The 12765-nt window shown below is 39.5% G+C and overlaps 1 pseudogene; it reads left to right on the top strand.

Annotated features, from left to right (window-relative positions):
• Window positions 1-8739: 8739 nt before the first annotated feature.
• Window positions 8740-9822, top strand: LOC118997882 (ferritin light chain-like; annotated as a pseudogene).
• Window positions 9823-12765: the final 2943 nt, after the last annotated feature.

Here is a 12765-nt window from a genome sequence, read left to right as displayed (position 1 = left end):
AACCACACCGCGTCATGATATGTCAGACTACTTCTGAGACAGGATCGGTTGATAATTGCAGTAGTCATGATTTGTTGAGCTGTAGCACATATACAACCCCAATATCTTCTCTCGTAAATTCGCATGGATCCTCGCCAGTGTAAGGCAGTGGTGCGGAACAGAAGATGCCACTGAAACGGTCTCTGACAGCATTTTGCTTTCAGATTTCCCCCCATTTTAATGTGATGTGGTGACCCACATAAACTATTGCCATATTTGCTTCAAAGAAGGGGCTTAATAAATACTTGAATAAATGAATGCATAAATTTAAAAGGCTTATTCATCAGTCTATCTGGCACACTACCAACATTAAGGGGAAAATACAAACACTTCAAAGAATGATGGAACTCTGAAGCCCTCATGGTGAGCCTAACTGGTGTCTCAACTGCATTTTAAGACAAAATGTTGTCCTTATGATATGTCCTGTGTATAAAAATCTGTCCTGCTTATCACCGAGGTGTATTGGTCTTGACTGGGTCTTCCACTGTCAAACATGTAGCATGTGCATGGTAGGGTAGACTAGCATGTTATTTACATGCATCCGGACAAAACTCTCAGACTCAAAACAGCTATGAAGAGACTGCAACAGCAGCCAAGTAATATGAGTGCAAAAATTTCCTTGAACTTATTTAAATTGTGTTAACTCCATCTCAAGGGGTTCCTCAACAAAATGAAGAATTTCCTTTTTTTCTCCCAAAGGATCTGGCTTGTCTGAAATGAATTCTATTCATCAGACCTCTTATATTCAAGGACATAAGCAGATCCCATTGGAAAATCTGGTTCTGAGAACCCTTACTCAGAAAACTTTCATCTCATAAAACTTCAGTTAAAACATAATACCCAAAATTGAAGCTTTGAACATATTGGGAATGGGGAGAAAGCAATTAAACTAGTAATTCTAAAGTAGCAGAGCTTAGGACCTACATTACCAGTGTTTAAAGCTTAATAAAGGCTTTGCCAAAGAACAATTAGATAAAGTCTTAGAAAGAAATTAGAGAAAAAGAAAAACTTTGATATGTGAATACTAAACAGCCTCTAAGTCTCTCTCTCTCTCTAAATATATATATATTAAATATATATATATATATATATATTTGGTCTAATTATTACATAAAAATATAGAAGGTCACACAATTTACTTTAGAATTAATTTGTACAATCTAAGAGACAAATGTTAACCTTTTAAGATTGAATTTATTTGGCTTACATTGGTCAATAAAATCATCTATGTTTCAGGTGTACCATTCTACAACATCTGCACACTGCATTGTGTGTTCACCACCCAATGTCTAGTGTCTTTTCCATCACTATTTACCTCCATCTACCCTATTCTACTTGCCCCCAACCCCCTCTCCCTCTTATAATCAGCATACTGCTGTCTGTGTTCATAAGGTTTTTGTTTTTTACTTAATCCTTTCATCTATTTCACCCAGCCTCCTCCTGACAGCTGTCAGTTTTCTGTATCTAAGAGTCTGTTTCTATTTTTTTTGTTTACTTTGTTCATTAGATTCCACATATAAGTGGAATCTAGTAAAGCAATAAGATTATCACTTTCTTCAATGACCTAAGGCTACTTTGAAGCTAGCTGACTTTCCTTGTTGCTAATTTAGTAAAACTAGAAAGAATTGGGGGAAGATGATGGGGAAAATCAGCAGGAGGGGATTAAGAAGGAAAAACAAGGCTCAGAGAACATACAGTGTTGACTGGAATATTGTAGTGCTAGAATTCTCCATCTGCCTCTCCAATCTACTCTCTACGTTTCTGTGCCTTGTCCTGTGTCCCAAAGGTGGGCATTTGTTCCTGAACTGCATTAGGAACACCATCCCCCTTCTCTCCCAAGTTTTCTTCTCTCTAGCAGCTGGAACTCTGACCCATCAGCAGGAGCTTTGGGAGTGGAGGGACAGTGAAGTCAGGGTGTCCATGCCCTGGTTGAACTTCCAATTGGCTGCATGTCTCAATCTCAGGGTACAGTTCCTCTCTGGGGAGGGGTTAATTTTCTATGGCTACTTTCCTAGGTTCTGGGACCTGCTCCTTTCTCTCACTCTGTAAGGTCCATAGGAAGTAACAGTTCTTGGCTGTTGCCAGCCTTGGGATCCTTACCCATACTCTGGAGATTTCTCTGAATTCTGCCTATAACTTCATAAATGTCCCTTCATTAACATGCCTCAAATTCCATTTTTGAAAATTATTTCTTTAATTTTTCAGTTACAGCTAACATACAATATTACATTTGCTTCCGGTGTACACCCCAGTGACTAGATATTATATAACTCACAAGTGAATGTCCCAAAAAATCTCACACCCATCTGACAACACAGAGAGTTATTAGAATATTATTGACTATATTCCCCATGTTGTACTTTATATTCTCATGATTATTCTAAAACAACTATTTGTACTTCTTAATTCCTTCACCTTTTTCACCCATCCTCCGAGCCCCTCCCATCAGGCAACCATTAAAATGTTCTCTGTCCTTCTGAGTCTGTTTCTGTTCTGCTTATTCATTTGTTTTGCTTTATAGATTTAATTGTTGATAGATATGTATTTATTTTTATTTTATTGTTTATATTTTCTTCTTCATCTTAAAGAAGACCCTTTAACATTTCATGTAATGCTAGTTTGGTGGTGATAAAGTCCTTTAACTTTTCCTTGTTTGGGAAGCTCTTTATCTGCCCTTCCATTCTAAATGATAGCTTTGCTGGGTAGAATAATTTTGGTTGTAGATCCTTGCTTTTCATCACTTTAAATATTTCTTGCTACTCCCTTCCAGCCTGCAAAGTTTCTGTTGAGAAATCAGCTGATAATCTTATGGGAGCTCTTTTGTAAGTAACTAAATGCTTTTTTCTTGATGTTTTAAAGATTCTCTTTTTTTAAGCTTTTGCATTTTAATTATGTGTCTTAGTGTGAGCCTCTTTGGGTTCATCTTGTTTGACATTATCTGTGCTTTCTGAATTTGTATGTTTATTTCCTTTACCAGGTTAGAGAAGTTTTCTGGCATTTTTTCAAGTAGGTTTTCAATTTCTTGCTTTCTCTCTTCTGCTTCCAGCACCCCCTGTGATGTGAATGTTGTTAGTACACTTGAAATTGTCTCTGAGGCTCCTTCCAGTATCTTCATTTTTTTAGATTCTGTTTTTGCTGTTCTGATTTTTTTTTTGCTTTTTTTATTTTCCAAATTACTGGTTTGATTCTTGTGTTCATCTACTCTTTTTTTTGTTCCTTGTAAATTATTCTTCATTTCACTTAGTGTATTCTTAATTTTTGAGTAGTTCTTATTTATGGTTTCTACATCCCTTTTCATGTCTGTGATACTCTCACTAAGTTCCTTGAGCATCTTTACAACTCTTGTTTTGAACTCTGTACCTGGTAGTTTGCTTGCCAATACTTCATTTAGTTCTTTTTCTGGAGATTTCTCCTGTTCTTTCATTTGGGATCTATTTCTTTGTTTCCACATTTCAGCTGCTTCCCTGTGTTTGTTTCTATGTATTAGGTAGAGCTGCTATGTCTCCTGGATTGGTAGAGTGGCTATTTGTATGGAAAGGCCACTGGAAACAGCTTGGGTGGACCTATAAGTTGGTTGGGGTGGGGCTCAGGGAATCACCATGGTAGGGTGAATAGTGTGAGCTGGGCTGATTAAAACTCAGATATGACACTCGCCTGTCAGCTCTGTGGGAGTGGGGAAGATGTCTGAGAAAAGGAACAATGGCCTCTTCTAGCACTTTTGTCTGACATAAAGCTGTCTTCCCCAGGTCTCACCCTGAGGTCAGACAATTCAATCCCCCCATGTATGTTCCTGGCTTCTTTCAAGCTGATATCCCAATGTGCTCAGAGGGGGTAAGTCTAAGAAAATCCACATGTGGGACTTTTAAGAGGAACTTCCTGGGACCTCAGAAGCTCACTGTCTCACTCAGCCCCAATCCCTATTGGTTTTTACAGCAAGAGGTTATGGGGACTTCTCTTCCTGGCACTAAAACCCTGGACTGGGAGGCCTGGTGTGGGGCTGAGACTCCTCTCTCCTCAGGGTGATCTTCACAGGTGATATATCCCTCCTGATTACATGTGGGTGTGGGACCAGGCCATTCCGAGGCTTCACTTCTACCAGTCTCAATGTGGCTTCTTCTTTAAATCCCTAGTTGTAGGACTTTCATTCCACTCATTTCAGACAGTTCTGAATGATGATTATTCTACAGTTTAGTTGTAATTTTGATGTGGTGGTGGGAGCATTTGAGTACTGCATGTACCTATGCTGCTCTCTTGACCAGAAGTTCAAGTTCCATTTGAATGTACTATCAGCTTCTTGCTGGGATCCTTGACTGATGATTTAATTGTCCTCTAACACAAATGCAGCACTAAACTCTGACAAGATGATCTTGGGAAATCCCAAGGAGATAGGTAACAATTTTTAATGACATTTTCTTTGGCCTTAGTAATAAGAAAGTGAATGGCTGTTTAAAACATAATCTGTAGTTAATTATTGATGGCATAATGTTCTTTTCCTTAGTGTTCACCCTCCTCTGGCAAGCCCAGATCCCTAATTAACTATAAACAAAATTATAAAACTACTTTATGAAGTTTTGAGCATCTTAAGTTTGAGATGCCTGAGGGAGAAACTAGTAATAATACTTTCTAAGTGTTCAAAGATGAAATTGTTTGCTACTGGAGACAGCGAGTTCCACATTGTAGGAGGTGTTCAAGTAGAAGCTGAAATAGCAATGGATTGGTTGTCAAACTTGTTGATTTTGAGGTCTTTTCCAATGTGTACTTTTATGATTCTTTGCTCTATGTTATAATGGTCTACTACCATGATATTTATTGTGAAGACATTGACAATTAAGTTAGATATTTTGATATAATAGAGAGTACACAAACAATATACACACAAACTTTTTTAAGTTGGAATTTTAGTCATTTTCTTTTTTAAATATATTTTATTGATTATGCTATTCCAGTTGTCCCACTTTTTTCCTCCCCTTTATCCCTCCCTGCCTTGCAACCCCCCTCCCTCCAGCATTCTGCTCCTAGTTCATGTGAATGGGCTGTACGCACAAGTTCTTAGGCTTCTCCATTTTCTACACTATTCTTAACCTCCCCCATCTATTTTGTGCCCACCAATTATGCTTCTTATTCCCTGTACCTTTTTCCCTATTCTCCCCATCCCTCTCCCCACCCCTCTCCTCACTAAATAAGCCTCCATATATGAGCTTCGTTTTTGTGATTCTGTTCCTATTTTAGTTGTTAGCTTAGTTTGTTTTGCTTTTTAGGTTCAGTTGTTGATACCTGTGAGTTTGCTGTCATTTTACTCCTCACAGTTTTGATCTTCTTTTTTTTTAGGTAAGTTCCTTTAACATTTCATATAATAAGGGCTTGGTGATGATGAACTCCTTTAACTTGACCTTATCTGGGAAGCACTTTATATGCACTTGCATTCCAAATGATAGCTTTGCTGGACAGAGTAATATAGGTTGTAGGTTCTTGCTTTTCACGACTTCGAATACTTTTTTCCAGCCCCTCTTGCCTGCAAGGTTTCTTTTGAGAAATCAGCTGATAGTCTTATGGGAACTCCTTTGTAGGTAGGAGTTCTTACAAAGTTCCTCTCTCCTTTTCTCTTGCTATTTTAATCTTTGAAGATTCTCTCCTTATCTTTAATATTGGATAACTTAATTATGATGTATCTTGGTGTGTTTCTCCTTGGATCTAACTTCTTTGGGACTCTCTGAGCTTCCTGGACTTGCATGTCTATTTTCTTTATCAGATTGGGGAAGTTTTTCTTTATTATTTTTTAAAATAAGTTTCCAATTTCTTGCTCTTCCTCTTCTCCTTTCAGCACCCCATGATTTAGATGTTGGAATGTTTAAAGTTGTCCCAAAGGTTCCTAAGCCTCTCTTCATTTTTTTTTAATTCTTATTTCTTCATTCTATTCCAGTTGGATGTTTATGTCTTCCTTCTGTTCCAAAATGTTGATTTGAGTCTCAGTTTCCTTCCCTTCCCTTCCCTGTTGGTTTCCTGTATATTTTTCTTTATTTCATTTTTATAGCCTTCACTTCTGCCTTTATTTTGTGACCATACACAATAATTTCTGTGAGCATCCTGATTACCAGTGTTTTGAACTCTGCATATGATAGGTTGGCTATCTACATTTTGCTTAGTTCTTTTTCTGGAGTTTTGATCTGTTCTTTCATTTGGGCCATATTTTTTTGTCTCAGTGCATCTATTACATTGTAAGGGGCAGAGCCTTAGGTATTCACCACACACAGACTTTTAAGCATAAAAATCTTAAAGAAAATTTATCTTTAGCATAACACGGTAGAATCCCTGGTCTCTGGAGACAGGTAAACATCTGTTTTAACCTTAGCTCTCAGTAAAAGGCTTTGAGTCTTATTGACGTTACCTAACATGTCTGTATCTCAGTTTTCTTAAATCTTTCTCATTAAGAGAGAGTGGGAATTCAGTGAGGTAACACTTAGGACAAATTTAGTTATCCAATAAATGTTAGTTCTCTTTGATTTAGCATCATCATTAAAATGTTCTTCATGCTATGTCAAAATACTGTGCCAAGCTAAATAAAAATGCATTTAAGAATTGTGTTTTTTAAGTTCAGAGCTAATATCATACTCAACAATAAAAAGATGAAAGCCTTTTCTCTGAGGTCAGGAACAATACAAGGTTGCTTACTCTCACCACTTGTATTCAATATAGCACTGGAAGTCCTAGTGGGAGCAATCAGGCAAGAAAAAATAAAAATAAATAAAAGCATCCAAATAGGCAAGGAAGAATTAAAACTGTCACTTTTTTCAGATAAAATGATGTTATATATAAAAAATGTGCTCTAGCTGGTATAGCTCAATGGATTGAGTGGGGGCCTGTGAATCAAAGGGTTGCCAGTTCAATTCCCAGTCAGGGAATATGCCTAGCTTACGGGGTAGGACCCCAGTGGGGGGCACTCAAGAGGCAATCAGACATTAATGTTTTTCTCCCTCTCTTTCTCCTTCTCTTCCCCCATCTCTAAAAATTAAAAAATTATAAAAAAAAATGAAATCCTAAGATTCCACAAGAAACTGTAAGAAATGAATGAATTTAGTAAAGTTGCAGGATACAGAACTAATATACAAAAATCTGTTGCATTTTTACACACCAACCACGAACTATCATAAAAAGAAATAAAGAAAATGATCCCATTTACAATTGCATCAAAAAGAATAAAACACCTAAAATTAAATTAACCAAGGTGATGAAAGGTGCATATATTAAAAACTAAAGGGCATTAATGAAAGAAATTGATAAAGACACAAGTAAATAGAAACGTATTTTATGCTCATGGATTGGAAGAATTAACAATTTAAAAATGTCTACATTGCTCAAAGCATTTTGCAGATTCAATACAACCTTTACCAACATTCAAGGGCATTTTTCACAGAAATAGAACAATTTTAAAATTTTCATGAAACCAAAATAGACCCTAAATTGCCAAAGCAATCTTGGAAAAAACAAAAACAAAGTTGGAGACATCACACTCCCTGATTTGTGACCATACTACAAAGTTATGGTAATCAAAACAGTATAATGTTGGCATAAAAACAGACACATAGATCAATGGAAACAGGATAGAGAACCCAGAAATAAATCGATGCCTATAGGTCAATTAACCTATGATAAAGAAGGCAAGAATATACCATGGGGTAAAGACAGACTCTTCAATAAATGGTGCTGGGAAAACTGGATAGCCAGATGCAAAAGTATGAAACTAGCCTCTTATACAGTACACAAAAATTAACTGAAAATGGGTTAAGACTTAAATGTAAGATTTGAAACCATAAACCTTCTAGAAAAAAAAAAACAGGCAGTAAGATCCTTGACACAGGTCTTGGCAATTACTTTTCAGCTGACTCCAGAAACAAAGGCAACAAAATTTAAAAAGCAGGACTACACCAAATTAGACAGCTTCCGCACAGCAAAGGAAACCACCAACAAAATAAAAAGGCAACCTACTGAATAGGAGAAAATATTTGCAAGTTATATATCTGTAAAGGACTAATAATCCAAAGTACATTAAAAAGCTCTTTCAACTCAACAGCAACCAAAAAAAATTTGTTAAAAAAATCAGCAGACAACCTGAGTAGACATTTCTCCAAAGAAGACATACAGAAGGCCAACAGATGCATGAGAAAATGCTCAACATCACTAATTGGGGAAATGAAAACCACAATGAGCTATCAACTCACTCCTGTTAGAAGGGCAATCATCAAAAAGACAAGCAATAACAAGTGTTGCAAACATGTGGAGAAAAGAGAATCCTCATATACTGTTGGTGGGAATTCGAATTGATGCAGTCACTATGCACTGATTTACATAGTGTATAAACTATGGAAAACAGGATAGGCATCCGTTAAAAAATAAAAAATAAAACTACCATATGATTTAGCAGTTTCATTTCTGGGTATTTATCCAAAAGAACAAAAACAAAAAAAAATATGGAAACAACCCAAGGGTCCATTGGTGGATGAATAAGTAAAGATGATACGGTATATATTAATGTGTGTGTGAATGTGTAAGACTATTACTCAGCCATAAAAAAGAATGGAATCTTACTGTTGGGGACAACATGGATGGGCCTCCTTGAGGACATTACACTATGCGAAATAAGTCAGGTAAATAAGTCAGATATCCAAGGATTTCACTTAGTGTGGGATCTAAGACAAACCAACCATGCTCATGGACACAGAGAATGAGCTGGTGATACGGGAGAGGGGTGAGATCTGTGAAGGGGGTCAAGAGGTACAAACTTCCAGTTAGAAAATAAATGTCATGGGGATGAAATGTACAGCATGATGACTATAGTTAGTCTGCTGCATATTTGGAAGTTGCTAAGAGCATAAATCCTAAAAGTTCTCATCACGAGAAAAAATATTTTGTAGCTATACATGGTGATGGATGGTAACTAGACTTACTGTGGGGATCATTTTGAAGTATATACAGATATCTGTACTACACCTGAAACTAACATAATTTTATGTTGCTTATACCTCAATACCAAAAGAAAGTTTTAATTGTAAATCATGACAGTGCTCTAGGTGGTCCTGGGATCTGTCTCTTGATTCAACAGGGTTTGGACCAAACACACCCAGGGACTCCTGTTCCAGCCTCTAACGACCCTCCAAATTCTTTTCTAGTCACTACCTTTGGAACCACCTCAGCCATCTTCGGCCTCCAAGACCAGCCAGCACTGTTTTTGTTTTGTTTTGTTTTGTTTTGTTTTTTTACCTTAACTCCCTATTGCCATCTAACCGTGAGCTCCCACATTTGTCAGAATTATTCCACCGAGGTGGAGGCTGCCTTCAACCGCCTGGCCGACCTGCATCTGCGGGCCTCCTACACCTACCTCTCTCTGGGCTGCTATTTCCACCAAGATTATGTGGCTCTGGAGAGCGTGGGCCGCTTTATCCTCGAGTTGGTAGAGGAGAATCTCAAGGGCACTGAGCCTCTCTTAAAGCTGCAGGACCAGCCCAGTGGTCGCATTCTCGTCCAGGACGTGCAGAAGCCTCCTCAGGTGAGTGGGGTGACACTCGGGACGCCATGGGAGCTGCCGTGGTCTTTGAGCAGAACCCGAACCAGGCCCTTTTGGATCTGCAAGCCCTGGGCTCTACCGGCACGGACCCTCATCGCTGTGACTTCCCGGAGAACCGCTTCCTGGATGGGGAGGTGAAACTCACCAGGAAGATGAGGGACCGCCTGACTAACCAACATCCGCAGGCTGGCCAGCGGAGCTGGGCTGGGTGAGTGTCTCTTGTAAGGCTCACCCTCCAGCACGACTAGGAGCCTTTAGAGCCCAGAGACTTTGAGGCGCTCGTCTGCATTTCCCCAGTATCTGGCTTCTGCCTGAGCCTCTCTCCCTCAAACCATGAGGCATCCTTTAACCACTCTGGTCCCTCTCCCATGTTGGACCACATGGAAACAACAAAACTTTGTGCAGTGGAAAAAAAAGGTAAAAGGCAAAGTAGTGACCAACACACCCCCTTTGGCATCCTGCAGTGCTCGGGGCACAGTGCTGCTTGCTGTAAACAGTACAGCATATAAAAGATCTTCCCTGAGAGAGCTGATATTTTAAAATAATAGTAATGCATTCAATTCCTACATTGCTTTTCACCTTACAGCCATTTTGCTTGGGGTTTCACAACGATGTTATAAGCCAGGCATTATTATCTCCATTTATAAAGGAAAAAATTTATAAAGGGCAGGAAATCATAATCCTAGAGAAAGCGGTCTTTTCATGGACTCATTCAGACATTTTATTTGGTCAAGGAAACAAGATTAAAAAATAAAAAAATGTGAATAATTAAAAAACCAAACGACACATAGCAGCAGAGCTGTTCTGTGTGAGTTAAGCCAAAGCATCTCTAACTACAACTCAGAATTTCTGGAGCAAGAAAGCCTTGGGCGGTTGTAGTGGGGCAATTAGAGAAACATGTGCCCTAGAAGGTTAGAGCTCAGGCTCAGAAAATCTGGTCAAATCTTGGCTTTTTCACATCCAAACTGTGCTGGTGGCACTTTGTGTCAGCCTTTTCCATACCTCAGTTTCCTCATCTGTAAAATGGAGCTGTCCTTGAACCTACTCATGGAACATTTGTGAGGTTTCAGTGAGGTAACCTGGTTACAGTGCTTGGCATGACACCCACTTCAAAGAAAGCGAGTGACAAATGCAGCGGTTCTTATTACAAGACAAAGCAACAGGAGTCACAGTGGAAAGCCAATGTGCCTGGACCCACAGAGTGGGTTAGTGACAAAGCAGAGACTTGAGCCCAGATCCTGCCCGTCATCCTTTGGTTACAAATGCACCACCGCTTAATTAGGTTCTGAAACAAGGGTGATCGGAATTTCAGCTAAAGGAGAGAGCAACAGCTAGATACCCTGTTATCTGCTATGGATCTGCAATCTATCACTGTGGCTTTTCCAGGAAGCAGACACATTACAAGTATCTATGCAGAAAACATAAATAAACCAAATTCCTTCAGAATATTCTCATGTTCCTCCTATGTGTGGGACTGCCTCGCAGCTGGGCCCCTTATAACATGGTTCATTCGTGATTTGAGGAACCAAATCACCTAGGACAAGCACAAAGAAGGCACAGGCTTACAGCGTGTTCGCCTCTTGCTGTGACCGATGCTGCAGTTTGGCCCCAGTGTAGACAGGCCTGGCAGGACAGAAATGGATGTGGAGATTAAAGAACTAAAGTAAAGCCCACAATCATCTCTCAGACTAGTTTGTGCCTGGTTTTATAAACACTGCTTAGCTATTTTGAGTTGCCAGGGACTTATCACTCCCAGTGTCAATTCAGGAAGCATTCTTCTGGTCACATGGTGTAACCAGGAGAGCTGTGGCCCTACAACCAGCAACCAGAACATCCTCGGCTAATAAGGGCAGGCTCTATCACAGCGCACTGAAGCTGCATAAATTTGGGCAACCAAGACTTAAATAATAACAAAACTTTAAACGACATTATGATTCCGCAGCCTTTCCCAGGCTTAGACCTCTTCTGCCAGAAGTATCTGTTGTTCCCTGCCTTTTGAAGTCATTGCACATCAACCCAGTCAGTCCTAGTGAGCACAGGTTGACCCAAAATCTTTATTGGGCTCTTGCGGCACCATTTTCCTGGCTTTTCTTGGAACAAAAGTAGAGCCTCCCTGGGTTTTGAAAGTGCTTTTCTGGTTAATGAGGACGGCAGAGTTTTATCCCTAATTACAGTAGTCCCTTTTATAGTGTCATGTTTCTAGAAGAGCTTGGGAAGTGTGCATCTTAAATGCCAAGCCAGCACAACAGTTGTAGCATATATTAAAATCTGAGTAGTTATAATATTCTATTTAATTCTCTAAAACTGCTAGAGAGACTTCCACATGGACTGCCCATGCATTTCCGGAGAGTCACATAGGAGGGCCTTGCAGTCCAACGTGTCGGAGTGTGTGAGCTGGGGCTGAGCTGAGAAAGCTGCAGTGTTGAGAACCCGCATATAAGAGAGCTTGGCAGATGCCTGTCCCACCATTACCAGGTTGGGAAATCTACTCATCCTTCCCCTTTGGAAAACACTAAGGTGAGATTCCCCTGCTTCTCCATGTTAATCACGAAGAGTTTAAAACGAACCAGTTTAGAGAGCCTTGCTTAGATCATCTGACTGGATTTTAGCCAGTTTGTATGGTGTTGATGTAAATGTTTCAAAGTTTATTACCCAGCAATGCTGTTGTGCAGATTTTTTTAGTCCTTTTTGGGAGGTTCTGCATATTTAGCTTGTAGCCCTCTAGCTGCCTCCTCTCTGTTTTGATTTAACTCCGCTTACCTAACTTCACCCTTAAAACCTGGAGAAGTCTGATAACCACTTTTCTCTTTTGGAAAATACGGGGAGTGGTACCTTCTGCGTCCTCAGTGGCGACAGAAGACAGAAGGTAATGCTGTTCTACCTTTTCCACCTTAGGTCACCTTCATGTTATTTCAGGAAAGACCTGCCTCGATGAAGAGGCCAGCATGGCAGGACAGAATCTGACTCGATTCCCAACATCACCACGTATCACCTTTGACCTCAGCCTCCACATCTATAAAATAGAGTGACGGGAATGCCTTCTGACCCAGCGCTCCCACTGCTGGGATTGTACCCTAAGAATCCTGAACCACCAATTCGAAAGAACCTATGCACCCCAATGTTCATAGCAGCACAATTTACAACAGCCAAGTGCTAGAAACATCCTA

This window comes from Sturnira hondurensis, unplaced genomic scaffold (genome assembly GCF_014824575.4).
Source record: "Sturnira hondurensis isolate 20B ecotype Veracruz unplaced genomic scaffold, ASM1482457v3 Scaffold0013515, whole genome shotgun sequence".
NCBI classification, from domain to species: domain Eukaryota; kingdom Metazoa; phylum Chordata; class Mammalia; order Chiroptera; family Phyllostomidae; genus Sturnira; species Sturnira hondurensis.
Note: the sequence above shows the minus strand (reverse complement) of the source record. Positions and strands in the feature narration are given on the sequence as shown.